The following is a 20,748-nucleotide window of genomic DNA, read 5'->3' as shown; positions in this document are numbered from 1 at the left end:
AGACCCATCTTCCCATCTGGCCTAGCTGACAATAAAAGAACCCTAACTAAGTGGCTAATTTGAGTGGTAGCTAAATGTGTGGGTCTGGGGTAGAAGATATTTGTAAGCAGAAGGATTAAGAGAAGAAGAAGGCAGGAGAGAGGGAGAAAAAACTGACCTGGGTGTTATTCTAAAGTTAAATTTAAATCCTACTTTGTTTAAAGAATGACTATGGGGTATCATATCACACACACAAAAATATTCTCTTACAGGGCAAAAACAAGTTAAAACCTTTTTTGATTATGCCCTTTATTTGACTTGAGATCAATCATTTGTTTTTTTAAAATGAGTTTTCTAGGACATGATATTAAATAAAAAACAAAGGGAAGCAGAGAGGTTCTCAGGTCCAAAATCTGGTAAAAACAGGACAAATAAAAGGAAAGTAGAACCCCTGTGACTAACCAGGGAAAGGGGATTATGCACATTTAGGAATATTAAAGCTGCAGACACATCTGAACCATCACCTGCTCTCTACAGTAGAAAGAAAGGAGAAACTGAAAGTAGTTTGGTATGGTTAGAATGTACCCAGGAGAATGAAATTTTAGGCAGTAAGCACTTTACATATGTTGTATCTTTTAATCCAACTACACACTGAAATAGGTATCATCTCTGTTCTTCAGCTGGGGATACTGAAACTTAGAGTTTAAGGATCTCATTCCAGATCACACAGTTAGCATGTGGAGGGGCCCAGGTAGGAACCCAGGTCAATGTGACACCAAGACCAGCCCTCTTTGCATGCAGCTAACAGAAGACAATAGGCATATGGTGACCATATGATAAAAGATCATAATTCTACGATATGGGTTTGAGCATTATCCTATAAGTCAACACTCTCCAATAGATATAAAATGCAGGCCAAAAATGTGAGCTGTGTAAGTAATTTAAACTTCCTAGTAGCCACATTTAAAAAAATTTAAAAACAAATGAAATCAATTTTCATATATTAAGTAAATGTTTAACTCAATATATACAAAAGTATTTATTTTTTAGTCTTTTTATCAGATTAAGTCTCAGAAATCTAGCATGTTTTTATTAGCTACATTTAGCTAATTACATCAGATTAGCTACATTTCAAGTGCTCATTACCTATATGTGGCTAGTGCCTACTGTACTGGGAAACACAGCTATAAGCAACAGGAAGTAACTTGATTAGATTTTCATTTTAGAAAGACTTATTGGACAGCACTGTGGAGAATGACTCAGAGTATGGTGTAACAGAAGGCGGGGAAATGGTTAGGAACATAGTGTAATTGTCTAAGAGATAAAGGAGTGAACTAAAAGGATAGAAGAGTGAATGGAGAGGGTGGCTACTTTGAAGGTCTTAATATAGTTAATAAGACCTGGCTGAGGGGGTGAGATCAAGGGTGAAAGAAGGAGTCTAGATGATCAAGGATAAACAGGTATGAGAAAATATGATTATTTTTTTAGGAATATTTAAGTAGAGGGGCGCCTGGGTGGCTTAGTTGTTAAGCATCTGCCTTTGGCTCAGGTCATGATCTCAGGGTCCTGGGATCGAGTCCCATATCGGGCTCCCTCCTTGTCGGGAAGCCTGCTTCTCCCTCTCCCACTCCCCCTGCTTGTGCGCTCTCTCTCTCTGACACATAAATAAATAAAATCTTAAAAAAAAAGGAATATTTAAGTAGAGATATCCAGTGAGCAGTTAGAAATATAAGTCTGGATCCCAGGAGTGAAATCTGGGCTGAAGCTAAAGATTTGAGTACTGTTGGAAGATGGGTGAGATCACCCTGATAATACTATATGAGAAGAGAAGACACCATAGGATGCAACTCCTGAGGACCCCAATTTTTAATAGGCAGTCAGGAGAAGCAGAATTGCATAGAAGACATGAAAGGAATTTTTAGAGATATAAAAATACAACCAAAAGAGAACCACAGTATAACTGAATTTTATTCATCCTTATAAAAACAGTCATTATAAAGACTATGTAGAAAAATAAATATGTAAGTGAAAAAAACCAGACTATAAAACAGCATTTATTATTTTACATAAATAATATGCAATTATTAAATTTTATTTTTTTTATTTAAAGATTTTATTTATTTATTTGAGAGAGAGAGAGAATGAGAGATAGAAAGCACAAGAGGGAAGAGGGTCAGAGGGAGAAGCAGACTCCCCAGTGAGCAGGAAGCCCGATGCGGGACTCGATCCCGGGACTCCAGGATCATGACCTGAGCCGAAGGCAGTCGCTTAACCAACTGAGCCACCCAGGCGCCCGCAATTATTAAATTTTAAAACATTAAAAATTATAACAATGACATGGATGCCACTTCATTAAAATTCTTTAATGTAATTATATTCTGTATATACTAAAAATGGAACAAATATGATACAGAGAGGAATTAAAAATAAATCCCTTTACTTAATTAATGGTTGCCATCTGAACACAACACTCGTCAAAATATTATGCTAGGTCACTTTTTCTAAACCACTTTTTTTTCACTAGTTTCCCCCTCCCCCTGAGGAGCCTTTTTAGACTTTTTTCCTAATCCCTCCACCATTAAAATTTAATACAATAGATGTACTGCATATCTGTTTATATAGTGTGGCCCTTTGGAAGGCCACAATTGTAATATCTAAGATTTTTCTCTGCCCACCTCCCCAAGAACCAATATTCATCCCCTTGGGGGTGATACTGTTTCTGCTGAGAAGGTATGTGTTAGATGGTTCTATTAAAAAAAAAAAAAAGGCCAGGTGTTTGTAAATATCAGGGATGTATTAAAGGAAAGAAATATAGGTTTCAGTCCACCATTACTTTATCATTTGCTTCATAACTTTTCAAAAGAGTTGAGAGATTTTCATGAAATACTAACCTGAAGGTATGAAGGTTTTATAAATATATCTTAGAACTGTTTTATATTTCAGTTCCTCTTCTTAAAACAAATGGTGTTGGTCATTCAGTGGATACAGAATATCTGCTAATCTCAATTTTCATCATCACCAATTACCTGTGTTGTGTTGACTTAATTTCCCCAGGATAGTTTGGAGATGCCAATAGATTAAAATTATCACTAGGTAAATTAACTATCTCTGGTACACCTTTGTGCAAGACTATTCCCCAATGGTTGCACAAACTTATTTAGAGGCAATTCTCTGTGGGTTTCTCACATTTCCGTGCACTTTGTGAGCACAAGCATTGATGACCTTTGTTCTGGACTATCTTTTCAAGACTGGTTTTATAGTGAACAGCCTTGAAAGACACAGTGTCTCCCTTCAGCGCAGAGGGTAGGTCTGTTTGTTTCGAGGATAGATTATATTTCCCTACAGGGGGATCATTTCATTTCATTATAATAGATTTGGGTTCCTTAAACCTGGGGTCCTCAGCAGTAAAACAAACCCACTGTGTGCATAGCATACACCTGAACTCACCTTGGCACTGCCCTGAGGGAGTTGGAAGGTAAGGGAAAGCAGTATGAACATGAAGCTCACACTGCCAGCTGTACTGTGATAACAGACTTCTTGTCTCTGACCTAGGAGTCTTGTTTCTTATGTAAGCATCCCTGAAACTATAGCAGGCTTGCTGGTTAGCATATAAGTAGGGTAAAATTTCTGACCCTTCACAGTTTTTGAAAATACTCTGAGATGTCTTTTCTTTTTATCAAACATTTTTAATTACAATATCCCTTATTCCTCTAAGAACCTAACACTTAGTGCCTTGGGCATTCCCATTAACTAAGACCCAACTCCAGGTCATTACTTCTCAAAAATGACTAAACTAAAGCCAATAATATAAAAATTATTAACTAAGATCTTAACAACCTGAGAATAATGGCTTTAATTCACTATTATAGGGGCGCATAGGTGGCTCAGCTAGTTGTGTCTGCCTTTGGCTCAGGTCATGATCCCAGGGTCATGGGATCGAGCCCCACATTGGGCTCCCTGCTCAGAGGGGAGTATGCTTCTCCCTCTCCCCGCTGCTCGTGCTCTCTCTCTCTCTCTCTCAAATAAATAAATAAAATCTTTTTAAAAAATCACTATTATAGCCTCCTTGAATTCTCAGTTGTATAGTTAAGGTTTTCTAGAAAAGCTGAGCTGCTCAAAAGTTGAAGAAGTTATCAAAAAGCAATCAGTTTAACGTGACCCAAAAGAAGCAAAAGGCTTCCTACTGAGGGTAGGACCTTACCATGTGAGATAATAGACAGATTATGTAATTTTAAAAAATAAAACGATGGTCTCTGTGGGCTAGAAGAATTGGGGAAGACTCACTGGAAGAATTAGGACTTAAGTTAAGCCTCTGGAAACATTACATTAAAAAGGTTGCATAATGACTGGTTGGAGGACACTAAAATTTAGATTTATTAACTCCTAGCACACACATATGTGCTCACTTGCTTGCTCTGTGTGTGTGTATATAAATTTACAAATACTGTAATGTATAGATCTTATGCATACAATTTGATGAATTTTGACAAGTACCTACACCCATGTAAGTACTATAACAAGCAAGACATTGAAACTTTCCATCACCTTCAGTAAGTTCCTTCTTGCCTCCACCACTCAGAGGCAATATTTGCTCTGATTTTTGTCATCATATATTAGCTTTACCTGTTCATATCATACAATTTTAAGAGGGTAAAATATGTCAAGGTTGTTTTGAATAAGTATAGCTACTTGAATTCAAATATGTATGGTCTGCATGATAAACCATGGGGAGAGAACATAGTTGAAAGGTACAGGAGTTGTAGTTGGATAGATTAGATCAAAGTTCTAAAGGGCTTTGGATATCAAAACAAGAAATCTGAACATGCTTCAAGGGACACTAAAAAGCCAGCACAATACTGACATGAGACAGGTTAACATTTAAGGTCAGCCTCATAGTAGTAAACAAAATGGACCAGAGTGGGAGAGAAATCAGTTCTATAAGGATACAATTTAATATGCAGTGACAAATATTATTCTGCATACAATCCTGGGCAAAATTTTGGCATTATTGGTGAAAGACTAAATAGAAAAGTAAAATTGGTTTTGTGAGCAAGGTCATGACCAGTAGTAAATGGAAGTTGGCAGTTTAAGAAGGCAGTGATAAGTAGAATACAAGAAAAATCAGTGTTAGCTTCAGTTTTTTCACACTACCTATTATGGTCCAGATTGAGACCATGCTGCAAGATGCATGGATTTGTAGATGGCACAAAATTAGAACCTATCAAAAAAGAGGGAAACAACATTTCTTCTCTGGGATCTAAAAAACAGCTCTCATAATTCAACAAAGTAATAGGTAATAGACTAAGTAAAAGGCAAATACAATATGGTAAAAATAACACAATGTGCTGCAGGACCATAATATCTATCTCTAAGAGTAACACTAATTCCATAAATGAGAGTAATACTAACACCATAAATGAGTCAGAAATAAAATAAATCAAACCATTTGGCAAAGCACTATATCAACAGATGTGACAAAGCCTGGGCAAGTTGTATTACAGTCTACAAACATCTAGAAAGCTTGTACCTGCTGGGAGGTTTTTGTTAGTTTGTAGTTAGGAAGTTTTTCTTAGTTTATGGTTTAATTGGAAGTGAGTGAAGAATGGAGAAAATGATGACTTGGAAAATCAACAGATGGTAACTAAGATAATAGTCTATGCAGTTATTTATGGCAATGGAAAGTATTTAAGAAAATCAAGATACCATTCCAAAGAGATTAAAAGAGGGCATACATAAAAATGTATAAAGTTTTAAAGAAAATAATGCAGGCAGATGTTCCTGTTGAAAAGAAGCAAACTTTTACAAGAGAAAAAAGGACACAGGAGCTTAAAAGAAATTACCAGAAACCACAGGATGAGCTAGGGTGGCAGTGTAGTAATTACATTACATGGCACTTGAAAATTTGTAAAACAAAACAGAAAAACGTTATGCTCCCAGGTTGAGGACTAGCACAGTGGTACCTACCAAAAAGCAAAATTAATCTCAGAGCAATTAAAGTTAAAACTGCAGGGAAAATGTTGGTTAGAGAGTTCATTCTTTCTGTTATCTCATCTCCTTGCCGGAACAGGTAATTAACAGTTTCCTATAGTGGGGTAAATCATCAGATCCTGGATAAACTTCATAGTGAATACTACTCTTAACAATTTTAAGGTTAATGTTTTAGGTACATTTTTTCATGAAATAAATACTGTATTAGGAATCACAAGATAAATGGATATTCTGCTCCAGAGTGATGAATGGTGAGGGATGAGGTGATTTCTCTCCAAGTATCTACATGGTAGGTACTACCTAAGTTTGTCGGGGTAACTTAACTTTCCCTGATGTATTTGCACCTTAAAGCTTGTTAACACAAATGAATGGATTTCTAATGGTAGAGTTATAGTGAAGGAACTTTTTTGGCCAGGGGCAGATTTTTGGCAGTTTGCCTATGGTAAGACAGCTTGATAGTAAATGGCTGTTAAAAAATAATGTTTATGCATATTCATTTTTTTCTAGTTACCTATATGCTAGAAGATCAGGAGAAGAAAACCACACATCGTAAAAATAAACACCCAACAAACCTGAATGTTAGCGCTTACCAGAAAACCATTGTTGATGCCTCTGGTAAAATAGCTCGCATTCAATATTTTAAATAATTAATATTTCAAATTGAAATACTGTGTGTATCTTATCAAAATCAATCATTTACTACAGGCATGGAATACTTGTGAAGGGAAAATTATGCAAAAACAAACTTGGAAGAAGAATCAATTAAGTCAATTCAAAACCATCCACCAAAGGAAATCTAATCTACTTTCTGAAAAGACAAAAGAAAGATGTTTTTGGAAGTAGGACTATTAATAATATCTGTGATTTACTTAGAAGCTCCCATATGTCAGGACTGTTTTAAGGGATGTAAGTTAATCCCCACACCAACCTATTTTCCAGGTAAAGAAATTGAGGCATATTTAGGAGAAGTAATTCATTCAAAGTCACATAGTTGGGAGGTGAGAGAACCAGCATTAGAACCTGGAGAGTATGAAAAAAAAAAAAAGGAAAAGACCCTGGAGAGTATGTTTCTGGAGAAGGTACTGGCAAACTATAGCCCTAGAGGTCAAGTCCAGTCTACCACCTGTTTTTGAACAGCACACATGCTAACAGTGGTTTTCACATTTTAAATGGTTTTTTAAAAACCAGAAAAAAAAAGAATATTTGTGCTACATGAAAATTTCACAAAATTCAAATTTTAGTCTATGACTTTTATTGGATGATAACCATGATCATTCATTATGTATTGTCTATGGCTACTTTCAGGCTACAACAGCAGAGTTGAGTAGTTATGACAGAGACATTTTGGCCTGTGAGGCCCAAAATACTTACTATCTGATCCTTTACAAAAAAGTTTCCTGACCCTTGCTCTAGACTATGCATAGTCAATATCAACATTATGCTGGAATAGGCACCTGTGGAGCTCACAATTAGCCTCTGAGATACTGAAGGACCTTGGCAACCTCCATATGAGTAAAAAAAAAAAAAAAAAGCTCATCATGGATGGAAGGTAGGAAGGAACATAAGCAGTCAATGTCAGCCTTCTTGAAATTGAGATACCTTCATTTAGAGGGCCAAAGCCAAGGATGAGACAGGATAATGGAACAAAAATTATATATACACTTCTATGTGGATTTGTATTTAAGAGTCCTTAAAGTATAGTTTCAAAAGAAAAGTTACAAAAAGAGAAGAGTTTTTTTCCAAGGGTCAGTGGGAGACTTGCTTTCCAAGTGCTGATTTGCTGTATGACAATTAACCTGTGACTGATATGGAGCAATTTAGCTTCTTTACAGAAGACTTTGCTCCTTATCTATGGATTTCAACTAGACTGTCATATCAGAATACAGTCCTATACAATAAGCCTAACCATCTTCATAAGAAATACAAACACATGACTAGGGTGGAGAGGAGACAGAGAGAAATAGTTTTAGCTTCCAGAGCACCATCATGAGGCCAAATGTATACTTGTATCGTCCTTAGTGCCTAGCACAGATACAAGGTAAGTGGGGGATGAAAGTGACTTTTCAAGATTGGCCCTCATGAGAGTGCAGTCAGGCAGTTTTAACAGATGTCATATACCATGGCAATAATGGCAGCCCACCACTGAGTATAAAAATGTCGTACAGGCTGTTATATGCAACTGGTGAAACACTAAATTCTACCTCTGAAACTAATAAAAAATCTTATAAATGAGGGAGCAGGTACTCTTAATTACTGATGCTGGGAGTATAGGAAACAAGTGGACAATCAGTTGCTAGCCCAGCTTTAGAATCTGGTGTTCTTCCTGTGCTTACTAGATTCTATAGAGTCAACTCTCCAGACAGAAAGGTTGCAATAACAACCTCACTCCACTTTTTGCAGAGGAACTTGACGGTTGCTCATCTGTTTTTAAAGTACAAGGAGTTTCACCTTGTGTATCTGGGTGTGTTGCTCTGACCACATATTTTTAAATGCTCAGAGTGCACATTGTTGCAAACTAATTTGTTATTACAACTAACCCTTTCAAATTGAGGAGCATATCATACTGTTTTTTTAACATGGTGATATTTTGTACTTTTGCTTTTTTAGAAAATCAAAAGCAGTTTGTAAAAAGGCATGTATAACCAACTGGTTTATGTGCAGTCTCAATTCAGTAAAGGTATACACATAAAATTGTTTTTTGTTTTTTCCACCACTGCTCCTAGACATGCAATGTCAAATATCCCTTTCATGTCTCTTAATGACATTTTGGCAAGATTCCATAATGGTCTGATTGTAGTTTAAATATTAATCTTATATTTGCTTCAAGGTGTTTCCTTCTCCCATTGCTGGTTGGTCTTTTGGGCCTAGGTAGCTGAAGGGGAGAATGGGTAGTATGGTCTCTTCCCCCACTTACTCCCCACCATACTCCACTCTCATGGAGCAATTAGATCCACTAGTGGGGTGGAGCAAGGAGGGAGGAAAAGGAAAGAGAGAATTTCTGTTATTTAACTGGCTACTGTTATAATCCTCTTGATGAACATGTTAGATGGTTTACAAGAAACAAAGGTGGGGGTTTGGTGTAAGGATGTATACAGAAATAAAGAGGAATAGAAAAACAGCCCTCGGCAGTTACATGGTCAGGCCCCGTGAAGAACTGAAACACCATTCAAGATACAATCATGACTAATCCTCCAGCTACAACAATAGCCCTAGTCATCTGACCCTCCAGCTACAATAGCTCTAGTCATTTGTTAATATCACTTTATTACCTTGATGCCCACTCACACTTACCCATATGCATCTACTCTTATTTGTTTTTATTTTCTCTTCTGCCATTTGTAAACTAATTCTCTTTCTTTGTGTGTTTGAGTCCAAATTCCCCAAGAAAAAGAATCAAATTGATTCAACCAGTACAGAATACACTTCTGGGAGGAGTATTTATGACAGGCCATCTCTTATGAAACAGACCAGCCTACGGATTGTTGTCCTTGAGTCAAAAATCAATTTCTGGACCAATCTGAAAGTAGGGGAGGATCATATGGCACAAAACATAGTTAGCAATGCTTAAGAGGCTGCCTATTGCTACTTGCCTCAAAAAAGGAGCTGAAGGTATGTACTTCTGATATGCATTATCATAACTCAGTAGTGTAATTCACACTGATGTTTCAAAATGGGAAAGTCTTAAGCCTTGATCTAAATCCCTCAATAAGTTCTAAAGAGGAGCTCAATAATCTGCTCCAGGAGAAAGAGCCAGTCTGACTCAGCATGGCTGGCTACTTTCTCAATCAACTAGAATGGTTTGTCCACCCAGCAATCTCATTGCTGTCTCCCGATGGAACTGAAACAAATTGCTGAAAGATGATTATTTAGAAAGCATACCGAAGTGTCACTGGACAGTTTGTGACCTTTCTGTCTTGGACAGTGGGAAATGATCAGTTTCGGGGCTTTTAGTTCCTTTCTATGATGGAGATGTCTTAATTCTAATCCCTACTATTAACTCTTATTTCCATTATAGGCCCAAATCATCAGCTACTTCCAAATAATGTTATTTACAAAATTTCCCATCACCTCAGACAACATGTCTAAGACTGATGTAATCATCTGCAGATTTCCCCACCCAACCATACTCCTAGTGACTTCTCATCCCAATTTTCTCATTTCTGATTATTCCCTAGGCTTGGAACCTTCATCTCCAAATTCAAACAGTGACTAAGCTGTACCACTCCTTCACAGGCTATAACTCATGGAATCAGAGTTTCTTTTACAAGTCTAACATTCATACCCCATTCATGTATTAGTATACATGAATCAACTTGGTGAATTCTGTTTCTAGTCTCTCCTATTACTAAGCTCTAACTCTAATCACACTATCCCCTTTTCCAAGATTCAATGCTCATCAGATCCAATAACTCCAACGGCTTTATTAATTATTTCCAGATTTTTTCTTTGGCTCCTCCAACCATACCACCCAGGCTACTTCTCTTTATCATTCTGTATATACCCTGAATGTTCACAACTGTATGTCTTTCCTCATGTACCTAATTTAAGAAATAAAAGATTAAAGCAAATTCAAAAGAAAAAAGCAACAAAAAAAGAGACAAAAAGATTTATACTTTCAAGTTTAAATGGATAGAGCTTTTAGATAGATTATTATACGAATATACTTAAGCTCACCAGATCTATTCAAGGGATCAAGTTCCTACAGTGAGTGCTATAGAAACAAATGACCTAAATTCAGGTAATTTGGACAATTTTTACAAATACATATTAACAATATCCTGCTCTATTAAATAATTTAAATTTAGATAGACCTTAATTATATGCTTTACTAAATAAAAGGAAGTTGGTCTCCAATAGAAAAAAAACTTAATTTCCCCAAATAAGTAACTCCCTAAGGCAGATATTCATAGTAAATTTAACATACTGCTACTACCATTTAATTGAATTCAACCTTTAAATTAAAAAAGAAGACATATTAAAAGTAATATGGTAATTGTATATTAAGCGGTATTGCCTTTTGGTGTTTCAAACAAGGCAATAGTGATTAACCTCTTCATTACTTTATAATGTTCAACTGGGAAAAAACAGCTCTTCCAAGTTCAAATTTGGAACCCACAGAGCTCCTAAAAACAGAGGGCAATAAAGCATAGGGCGCTTCATTAGAGGAAGCCTGTAATTACAGATTACTGAGTAAATAATATGGATGCCACTGAAATACATGGGAGTCAATCAGAAGAAAAGAAAATGGTGTAGAATTACAAAATTAGGCAACAATATCCCAGAGATATAATTATGTCAATTTCTGAACATTATGTGGTTCTTTTAAAATAAAGTCATTATGGATGATAACTATGCTTAAATAACCTGCTAAAAGCTGGTAAAACCAGATAAAATACTGGCATTTAAAGGATGTCATTCCTTGGAGCTTAATTTCCTAAGTGCTTTATTTTAACTTGATGTGTCTACTTGACCTCTGCATTTCTTTGAGTTTTCTTTTTAAATTCAAAAACTCCCATGGTTTATATCATACTATTTTATGAAATAACTATGTCACTAGCTAGCTATTGATGTGTAATTCCTGTTGGGTAAATAATTGTTATATTTTTATTGAAATGGATAGAGTTGTTGTCAGAGACAGACTTGCAAATAGACAATTTCTTGCTTGGGTTTAGGTAGAAAAGATTTACATTTTCATTATTTGTTTCAACCATGTCTCTTCTTGGGACAGGAGGCTCCAAAGTGGAAAGCAGGTAGGACTCAAGAACAATTAATCAGCACTACTTCAATCATACCCTCAGCACACTCCTTATTTAATTTTTACTATCTCTTTCAAGCTTTCAACACATAACTAACTACTGGGCACTTACTCAGCAGATAGCACTGTGCAAAATAAACTATAAGGTATCCTCTTGAGATGTACTGCCACAAATAGGTAAATTGTGTATTTCTTCTTTTATGTAGTCTGATTTAAAAATTAAGATAATTTTTTGCTAATAAGGAATCTTCCAGTCAAAATGAATAAAATGAAATACTCTCTAAAAATCTCTACTTACTTGATACATAGTATATCTGAACAGAAAGGAAAATACTGTAACTTTTTGGCTCTTAGAACAATAATTTAGTATAACAGCCTACTTTTTCCATTATGTTTTGAGAATGGCTCAAATGTTTGCAGAAGCCAAGTTTCTACGATTTAGAAAATCAAACTGTTTTTGTATAGTCCATATACTGATAAATTACCTCAGATAAAGATGTTTTAAAGGGAACAACTGCTGATTTTATTAAGTAAAGGATATTAAAGACGCTGTATTTTGCTTGCCCACTGAATAGAAATCACTTTTTTTTTAAAGATTTTGTTTATTTATTTGACAGAGAGAGACACAGCAAGAGAGGGAACACAAGCAGGGGGAGTGGGAGAGGGAGAAGCAGGCTTCCCGCCAAGCAGGGAGCCCGATTTGAGGCTGGATTCCAGGACCCTGGGATCATGACCTGAGCTGAAGGCAGACGCTTAATGACTGAGCCACCCAGGCGCCCCCAGAAATAACTTTCAATATTCTTAATTATTTTCCCTCTTTTAGATAAGTACAAAAGTATTCAAAAACAATTATCTGTAACTCTTCAAAAATGTGGTTAAAAAGTGGTATCTGCCAAAACAGGGGAGAGTGAGGAGGTTACTAAATACTCATTGGCAAACATTTAGGACCAGGCAATATTTTGTTCTTTTTATGATTTGTTCATCTAAACTCATGAGTAAAATCTGTACACTATCAGATTTCACTCAATTCTTTATTTCCTATTTATAGCCTAGATCAACAGGGGAAAATTGCAATCCACAAAGAAATGATAAGGACAATTTTTCACTTAGCACTTCTGTGACAGCCAGTGATTTTTAGTATAAGGGGATTTATCCCCCTCCTTTAGAAGGAATATACTATTGATGCTTTTACGATGTATGGAATCCTGGGTCTTCAACAGGACTATGATTTCTGTTTCAGGAAAAGGAAGAGAAAAAAATTATGATTTCTTTAAAGCAATTACATATCTTGTGAGGCTTTAAAAATGTCATTATATTTGTTTTAGTAACTAAGTACTCACATTAGCACTGTGTTCAACAAAGAAGGAAAAGTATTACTGGGAGAATTCTATTCATTGCTGAAATTTATATCTAGTCTAGAGGAAGCTATGTTAAGGGGTATCCTAAACTGGGGAGTAAAGGAAGGAAGAGGTCACTTCGACCTCAAAGTCAAACCTGGAGGAGTCAACATGTGCTGGATGGATTGTTCAGCCTCACTTAAGAGGTGATTTGGAACCAGGTAGCTCAAGAAACCTTGTTAACATCCAGCTCTACCCAAGATATAAAATGTCTCTTAATCTCATTAGAATGATCAGGGCATCTTTACTTGGAACAATAATAATGAATATGATAGATTAACCAACCACACTACATTTTCTCTGAAGAAATACTATGCAAACATAAGGAATGCATCCATAGGAGACCAGGCTACTGATCAGGTGACTTCATTAAGGTCTGTTTCCCAGTGTGGCCTTGCATGAACAGGGAATGATGCATGAGCTCTCCCTTTTAGTGCCAAAAATCTGCTAGAAAATTCTCTTAAATGTCAAACTTAGCCAGTAAAGGATCAACTAAGACAGCATATGAGTTTCATATACAATTAAAAGTAGCAAAGTAATAGCACAATATTATCTTTCTGTTTTGAGAATGATACAATTTTTATTAGATTAAACCATGCGAGGTTGCCATTTTTATAGGCAAAAAAAAAAAAGGCCAAATAGCAACAATTTCATATGGTTCAAACTAATATTTAGGCATATAATGAAGCCATTTGAACTGTTAACAATTCTCTAAGAAACTATTTCAAAATAGAAAAGGGATAGACAAAAGTGAAAGATTACACAATGCAAAAGTCTATAACAATGAAAATATGCATTTAAAAATATTTTCTAAAATGCGTAACTTCAAAGACACAGTCTTTCTAATAGTTCCTACATTCCATAACTCCATCCTCCATGTTTTAACTTTGTATGAGTCATCAATACAAGATCGAGACAAGCCAGTGCTCTGCACACAGCCCATCTTTTTGGCTATTATCTTCATGATAGAGATGTTGCCAATTTTTCACTCATTTCTGCTTCTTTCCCTAAAGCTTAGGAATGGTTGTGTAAGATCTCCTAGAACTCTTTCCCTTGCCCCCACTTGGATACAAGGCAGCTTATGCTGTCATTTTAATGAAACATCTTTGAGGTATGATTTCACTGGGGAGAGATTTAAAAATCAAAACTTAAGTAGGGCTTGTGAAAGTAAGTTATGCAGTACTGAACAAAACACAATCTCTAAAACTCATTTTTTTCCCTCAGCAAGAATTAATGAATGTCAAGCCTTTATAGATTAGTTAATATACTTAGAGAATAAATGTTTGTTTTTCCAAAACCTTGATATAGCCAGTACCTCGCTGAGAACTGAATAAATAAATCCACTCATTATAGTATTTTTCAGAAGAAAATTTAGCAATATTTGCAAAAAAAAGTCTAATTTATTTTTTTCGATAGTGACTACACGAAATACCAACAATTGCTTTAATATTGCCTAGAATATCAATATACCTGCCACATTTACACTCTTATTAACTATAATTTTATTTTTGTGCATTATTATTTATCAGATAGGGAAACAAATCAACCATTTTAGTTCAAACATCTAAATACATTTTTCATGTTCTTTGTTATTTTAGTGAGTTTCTTGTAAGAGAATGCCAGCATGACTTTTATTAATATCAGAGAATGCATTCTGATAAAAGGACCTTTCACATTCAAAATTTAATTTTTTCTCCTAACATGTCCAATATGACACAAACATATGGTAAATAAAATTATTTCAACAAATATGAGAGCCAATGGACCAGTGAGGAAAACCCTGAGTATGCTGTGAATATATTGAATACTAAATGGCATCTGTGGGGCTCCTGGGTTGCTCAGTTGGTTGAGCGTCTAACTCTTGGTTTTGGCTCAGGTCACGATCTCTGGGTCATGAGATCGAGCCCCATGTCAGGCTCCGTGCTCAGTGCAGAGTCTGCTTGAGATTCTCTCTCCCTTGCCCTCTGCCCCTCCCCCCACTTATGCTTTCTTTAAAATGAATAAGTAAATCTTAGAAAAATGAAGAGCATCTGAAATATATAAATCGTTGAACACTTTAAAAGATTTTATTTATTTTTGTGTGAGAGAGAGAGCACAAGGGGGGGGTGGGGAACAGAGGGAGAAGCAGACTCCCCGCTGAGCAGGGAGCCCCACACAGAACTTGATCCCAGGACCCTGGGATCATGACCTGAGCCAAAGACAGACGCTTAACTGACTGAGACACCAAGGTACCCAAATTATTCAATTTTTAAGAATAACTGAATAATTTCATAGTTTTTCATTAAAAAAGAGAAACATATGCAATAATAATGGTTAGCCATTATTAATGGCTATTAATGTCAGCCATCAGAATGGGCTGACAATTGGACAAATGTGATTAACGTGGTGGAATATACTGGGTAGAAAGTCTGCTTTCTATTTTCTCAATAAGAATATAATTAAGGTTGGGTTTAGAAATAAAATATTTTGTCTGAAGTAAAGGAATTAAGACATATCAAGTAATTTCAATAAAAATAAAAGAACCATAACGGCATTCAAGAACAATGGAACTTGTGAGGAATGTAAGTACAGTTGGTATTTCCCTGGACATCACTCACTATATAAGGATTATTGGTGCTATTACACTTTCCTTCTCCTGGGACATTTAGAAACATGCTGTCTAACCATTTGTCTTACAGAGTTATATACAGGCATACCTTGAGGCAGGGAAATGGCCCAGATAATCTAGAGAGCATCCTAATGTTTTATGGAAACCAAATCACAGAAAACAAATTCAAAGGATTGATACTACTCTAAGTGAACTTAGCATCAAGTGCAAACAGACCCAAGAATAATGTTGCAGAATGAAATACTATAAACCTTATTATATTGCTTACAGAGACCTGGTACAAACTATCTGTAGACATGTTACCTTAAACCACTGGGGAATAAAAAAGAGAAATATGAATCTCTTTGGCAAAACATCTGAGAAATTTAAAGTTGTCTGCTCAGAGTATGTAAAGTTTTCATCAGAGAAAAATGTTCAAACCCACTTTAAGAGAGATGAGAACTGTTTCTTAATATATAAGAAGAGGGCCAAAGAAGATTGTCTCTTGACAGAAGTTCTCATGGGAAAAGTTCCCTTTTTTATTTGCTACAGAGATCATGCTTGAATTGATGAGAAAAGATAGATATTTTGAAATAAATAAAAGAGGTCACGTGCAGGAAGATATATTTTTTAGATACAGATTCTTACTAAAAGATTCTCACTTTTACTCAAGTTAAAATGTTCATTTGTTCCATGAACAAAGGGGTGCAGATTTTACTTCTTTCATTACCTGTATTGCTTAGGCAAAACATAGGGACATGTTTATTTGCTATCTGAAGCACATATGAGAATATCCATCAAGTGTAAACAAAAGGCACTGAAGTACAACAAATAAGGATATTTTAAGAACAAGTATGCTAATACTTAACTAATAACTAATATAAGCTTTCTTGCTCTTCAACGGATTTGTTCTTAAGCAGTTATATAATCCATTATCTATCCCCGTCCCCACAACCAAGGAATTCTATTTTAATATAACAGGGACATTACTACTTAAGAAATTCTTTGGCAATTCATTTTACAAACTACACATACACATACAAAACACAAATGATCATTCTTTAGTAAATCAGTTGCTTGAGTTCATTTTGGTATGTCGTAGCTTGAAAAACATGATGAGATCCATCCATCAAAACCAAAACCATATTAGACAACACAAAGACTCCACTGAGTTCTCTGTAAACTTCCAATGCCAAGGATATCCTCCCACCTTGTCACTGAAAACTACTTGCTTCTGATTGATCCTGTCACTAACAGTAGTTTCAAAAATTATAGGAATGCAAAGCTTAGAAGATAAGCCTCTCATTTTTTCATGTATAATAATTCGTCATGACTAAATTTAAATAATTAAAAACAGCTTTAAGCACTAGCAATATCGAGTAGTATAGTAGAAAGAGCAGTGGGCTGAGGCAGGCTCTACTCCAGGGTCTCCTATTTACACTAAACTGGCTTTATGACCTTGAGCAAGTACTGCTCACGTCTCAGGTGTCATACCTGTAAAATATGATGAGTCTAGTCTTTGGACTCTGGGGTTCTTAAATGTTAATGTGTATTGGAATCACCTGCACAGTTTTTCATAACACGGACTGCTGTCCCCATGCAATTTCTTATTCAGTAGTTCTGGGGTGAGGCCAGAAAATCTGCATTTCTAACAAATCCCAGATTATGCTAAAGCTGCTGGTCCAGAGATTACACTTTGAGAACCACTTCCCTCGGAGAATGCCAAGAATACGAAGTGCAAGAATCTGAACCTGCCTGTGGTATGGATCCTGAGGTACCTGCCAAAGTGTCACAAGGTATCAAAAAAGAGCTGCAGTGTTCTTTCAAATGAAGAAACTCAAGCTATATAATGGCAGTACCTGCCAATTAGCAACAGGAATGGGGTTGGGGGGGCAGAAGGGGTGGGAACTATTTAAAAGATATCTTTGCTAATGAGTTCGTCTAGTAAAACCATATCCATATTTACTTGTTAGCATATTGAAGTAAAGATTTATTGATCTCACACATTTCCACACCTACACACAAAACACCTATGACTATATAGTGTCTACAAAGCTAAGAATTAAGGTCAAGTTTTATACACTATTTCTTATCACAGCTCCTAGATAAACATTAGTTTAATATCAGTAAAAATAAAAACATGCTGATCCAAGCATCTATATTCCTGAGATGTTCCTAGAAAATCAGTAGTTATTAGCTATTGCTGAATGGCACATTCTGGTGCGACAAAAACACATATCGTAGGAGAAGTCTATTATAAAACATGGAATTTTACATTTCCAAGAAGGTTTTGAATCAACCAAATGTTTTTTAGAAATGGAGTGAAAGCAAAAAGAGGCCCTCCTATTGTGCCTCATATAATTGTGAAAACACAATGTAGAGGAAAATATAAGAAAACATAAAGACACTGCTTAATTCCTTTCAAATAGAAGCTGAATTGCCAAGGTAGTTCTCACCACCTCATTTATACATCAGATTGCTTGCAAAGCATGATGTCACCCACCAGGAAGCAATGTATCAGGAAGAGTGAGACAGGGCAACAATCCCGAAGAAGGGGAGAGGTGCAGCAGAATGATAAAAAGTCATCATTAACTTAAAATATCCAAACAACTTCGTAGATAAATATATAAGAAACTAGTTTCAGAAACTGCCTATGGGCAAGAGAGAGCGAGCGAGCGAGCGAGAGAGATGCTTATAACAAAGGACTTACATTTTGTGGACTGAAACTTGGTATTTCTTGAATACCAGAGATTTAGAGGTGCTGACTTCCCCATAAAGGTTTCCCTTCCCTACCATATTTGTGAGACAAGCTCCTTATCCCCTGCCTCTCAAACAAGCAAACAAAACAAAACCCTGACATATGGCCCCATTTTCCATTTAAATAATACACTGTTTTACTTTAAGACATACTGCTGTCTGAGTAAATGTGATGATACCTCAAGAATACAAATTTGTGGTTTTACTTTGGTATGTAAGCTCCAGGTAGTCCCTAGTTACTTTGTCTTTCAAGGACCACATTCTTCAGAAGAAGTGTTAGCTACTGAAGTCCAGGGCAAATGATATCTTCTCCCAAGGTTACAATTATCTATGGTTGCAAAAGGAAGAACCCAGAGATCTCCTTCTAAAGATGTTTACTTTGTTCCTTTGCAGTCTTAAAATGAGAGAGGGGATGAGGGAGGATAGGCTAGGATCTGCACTGCCAACCCTTTACCACCATCCCCTTATCTACCTGTGAGGAGAGAGGTACTTTTGGGGGGGTTTCATTTCCTTGTCAGGGTTAGTCAAGTGAAAATGGATAGTTTTCAACTTGCTTGAGCCACAGGACCTTACACTAGATTACTTAAAAAAAAAAAAGACTGCATGTACTGTGGGGGATAGAACATGGTTACACTTAAAGCTTAATGTAGCCATCGTCCAACTCTATAGCTTGATCTCCATTTCCTCTCAAAATATGATCAGATAGCCCTTAGAAAAAAACTGCATTGACTATTTGGAGAAAAAGAGATGCAAAGAACAGTATAACAAGAGCTAACAACATAATGGATTCCAGTTATGCCAGATAGAGCTCTAACTCAGAACCAGGTGCTTCAAACAAGTAAAGCATTTTTTAAAACACTGGGGGTGAGGGGAGAACACTGGGGAGGACACAGGGGAAGCAGTTTCATATACCATACTGAAGTTCAGTAGAGCAACGTCAGTTAAGCACTCTGTCCTGAGACACACATCTTTCATTTTCAATTGTTTTCAAATAAAAAGAGAGAAATCCCCTTTTCAAGCTGGATTGTTTAAATGCACCTACAGCTACTCCTGTCTAGCAAAGGCTAGGCAAGCTTTCTCTACTGATGCTTTTCAAAAAAAAGGTTCAATTGGCAGAAGAAAGCAAGTGCAAAGGGTTTCTGACAAAAGACTACAGGGAACACATTTTCCTTTCATAGAAATACTGCTCCAGAAAATCAGAGGAGTTAGCAACTCAAATCAGGAATGTGTAGATATTAATGAGATAAACAGGGAATTTTTAAGAGTTCTTCTACTTCAAACATGCAACTGCATAAAATTATTAGCTTAAAAATTGGGATGGGGGTTATGTTATAAAAATGACAGACTAAACACCCAACTAAAGCACTGTATTATGACTTTGTTATTACAGCATAGCCTAACCCAGCAGACTCTGAGAATACGATTCTTCTACAACAGAACCATACAGGTGTGAGAAGAACACCTGGGACCCTGTCCCTCCATCAGCAGGGCTGTGCCTCTAGCTCCCTAGGCCTATATGCATCCATCCTGTTTAGCGGTACTCCAAGTAATTCCTAGGCAGCCCTGTCCAGGGCTTGGCAAATAGAAAAGGCTAAATCAAATTCAAGAGTTCTGAAATATCTCCTCTGATAAAAGAGGTATTTTTTTTACATAATGTACATTTAAAATAGATTCCAATGCTGATTCAAACAAAAGTATTATGTTATCCATAGCGAACTGCACATTTAAAAGGATAATCATCTTTTGCCTCCCAAATGAATCATACCAGCATCTTCTGAGCTACTATGAAATAGCTGATTTAGATGACAATCAGGTATTCTAAGTTTAGGTTATGACATTTTTCTAATATCATTATGTAACAAAGGCATAACTGCTTTCTTGAACCAAGATGTGTTTTTTTTCCCCATTTTTCCCACAAATTAGTCAAGATATCCTATACTTATTGTTCATGTGTGGAGGGAGAGATTGTGGACAGAGTACTGATCATACATAAAGAGGAAACAATAGAAGTTTTCATATATAAAATATGTGAAAAAAATGAAATATATGTTATATGCTATACATGGTCCTGCATGCATGGATACATACACACACACATATACAAATATGCAGCAAGACACATTATTTCTTATAGGAGAGACACACACACACACAGAGGGAAAAAGGCTGACAGTTAGTAACCCCATAAGTGGGTTAATGGTACTGAGTTATCAGACAACAATACTATGATTAGGGTGTGTCACTCCCACTCAGCATGCTGTGGGCACTCAATAAATACTTGTAGC

At 36.1% G+C, this 20,748-nt stretch overlaps 1 protein-coding gene across 6 annotated transcripts in view; it reads right to left on the bottom strand.

Moving 5' to 3' along the window:
• DIAPH2 (diaphanous related formin 2) overlaps positions 1–20,748 on the bottom strand; it is a 949,436-nt gene that overhangs the window by 169,528 nt on the left and 759,160 nt on the right. The gene's annotated exons all lie outside the window — the stretch shown is intronic.

This window comes from Callorhinus ursinus, unplaced genomic scaffold, assembly GCF_003265705.2.
Source record: "Callorhinus ursinus isolate GAN/ISIS: 27379988/994484 unplaced genomic scaffold, GSC_fseal_2.0 scaffold67, whole genome shotgun sequence".
Taxonomy (NCBI): domain Eukaryota; kingdom Metazoa; phylum Chordata; class Mammalia; order Carnivora; family Otariidae; genus Callorhinus; species Callorhinus ursinus.
This window is presented reverse-complemented; position numbering and strand designations above follow the sequence as displayed.